General features: G+C 36.0%; 1 pseudogene; it reads left to right on the top strand.

Moving 5' to 3' along the window:
* Positions 1-361: 361 nt before the first annotated feature.
* On the top strand, positions 362-1,311 carry LOC119814054 (annotated as a pseudogene).
* Positions 1,312-2,369: the final 1,058 nt, after the last annotated feature.

The raw sequence follows: 2,369 nt of genomic DNA, 5'->3' as shown, positions 1-2,369 counted from the left end.
ATTGTATTTAAAGCAGATATTCAACCTGCTTACAATACTGCCAAGAACAGAACTATTGTTTTACCAGAGGGCATAACATAGCTTTTGGAATACAGTATATATTCATAATGGATATAAGTAGAAAAGAGATATTAATTCTTCAAAATATGGATGACCAGGAGGAATTATTTTTAATTAATATGTATTTTGGAAAAATTTAAGTGTGTTTTTTCAATAGTATTATTTAAATGTACTCTCTATTATACAATCACTTTATTGTAATGAATTCACAAATAATATATTTTACTGCTAGGTTATTATTCTAGTAACTGCTTTGCCTGTTTTTCATTTTGGGTATTGTAGATAACTCAAGAGGGATACAATGAATGAAGCAAATTATTCTGAAGTAGCTGAGTTTATATTCCTGGGATTATCGATCTACAGACCAACACAAATTTTCCTTTCTTCTGCATTTTCTACAATATCATATGCAACAATTTTTCTAGGAAATTTCTTAGTTGTGCTTACAGTTATCTTTGCATACCCATTTACATTCACCAATGTACTTCCTTTTAGCTAATCTTTCATTTGTTGACTTATGTTTTTCTACTTCAGTTGTTCCTAAATTGATTTCTGATCTATACTCCAATCACAATACCATTTCATTCCAGGGCTGTATTTTCCAGATGTTTGTCCTTCATGTCCTGGGGGGGTTGTGAGATGGTGTTGTTGGTAGCCATGGCCTGGGACAGATATGTGGCCATATGCAAGCCCCTTCACTACCTGACCATCATGAGCCCACGGAAGTGCATTTTGCTTCTGATTGGTGCCTGGATTATTGGTCTCATTCATTCAGTGTCTCAATTAGCTTTTGTTGTCCATTTTGCCTTTTTTGCAGTTCTAATGTGATAGATAGTTTTTATTGTGACCTTCCTAGGTTCATCAAACTGGCCTGCATAAACACCTACAGGATGGAATTCTTGGTTACTGTTGACAGTGGACTAATATCAGTCCACTACCTTCTTCTTACTGATTGTCGCTTACATATTCATACTGTTCACTGTATGGAAACAGTCTTTGGGCAGTTTGTCCAAGGCCCTCTCTACACTTTCTGCTCACATCTCTGTGGTCATTTTGTTCTTTGGGACCATGCAATCTTTTGTGTACATTTGGCCCTTACCTACTGTACCAGTGGATAATTTTCTTGCTATTCTGGACTCCATGATTACGCCTATCTTGAACCCTGCCATTACACACTGAGGAACAAAGACAATGAAGGTGGCAATGAGAAGACTGAGTAAACAGCTCCTGAGTAGGAAAGATATCTGCTAAATTTCCCAGAAGAATATACAATGAGAATACTCTATTATAAACACAAAATGACAAATGACCTCCTCTGTTTTGATATGATTTATTATTCCTACTCCAACAACTTAATAACTTGAATAATTTATTTCAAGTTGGTAATGAAAATGATCACCTATTTATTGAAAATTAACCATGAAATGTTACATTCTTATTGGTTATATATCATTTAAACATTGCATTTTGTTACTTATTGTTTACATATTTATTGGTTATTATGAAACATATTGTAGAATATTTAGAAAACACTAGAGAAATGAAAGTAACAAAATATATATTGTTTTCACACTTGAAAAATTCATCTTTGCCTCCCAGTGTTTCTTGTACTATTTTTCTTGTTTTGGTCTAGGTTTAACCAAAGCAGGCCTCAAATTCAAAATCTTCCTGTATCAGCCTCATGAGCACTAGTGTTAAAATATGCATCATCACATTCTTTTGCTTTTCATTATGTATGTGTATGGTGAATAAGTAAAATGGCAACACTGTATGGTGTTGATGAAGGTCAGCAGGAAGAGGAAATAGAGTTAATCTGGACTCTTGTGGGAAGGGAATGCAGAGAGAGGGAATTAGATAGAAAGGGCCAAGAACTAGGATGTAGTTGGCAGGAGTGCATTTGAAGAGATGAACTATTTAGGAGCTAGAACACAGGGCAGAGGGGGGAGAGATGAGTCATGGGGAAGGGGATGCTACGTTCACCAAAAATCTAGCAGCTCTTTAGAAAGAAGAATAGTATTCAAAGGGGGTAGTTAAACATGGAAGATGAAAACATAGAGTTTAAGGTTGTGTGAGTAAAGAGTGGATAAGAAGGCAGTATATGGGAGTAGAAAAAAAGAGGGAGAAAGGTGGTGAAGGGAGTAAGGCTGGAGTGGGGGTGTCAGAGATGGAAGCTGAAAAGGAGCACTGTCTCTAGTTAGCTGATATAAATATTTACTGGAACACAGATTTGTTTTCATGGAGAGATGGCTGGAGAAGGCAAGTACATGCACAATGAACTCCCTTGAACTCCAGGATCGCTATCAATACAG

This window comes from Arvicola amphibius, chromosome 5, assembly GCF_903992535.2.
Source record: "Arvicola amphibius chromosome 5, mArvAmp1.2, whole genome shotgun sequence".
Taxonomy (NCBI): domain Eukaryota; kingdom Metazoa; phylum Chordata; class Mammalia; order Rodentia; family Cricetidae; genus Arvicola; species Arvicola amphibius.
Note: the sequence above shows the minus strand (reverse complement) of the source record. Positions and strands in the feature narration are given on the sequence as shown.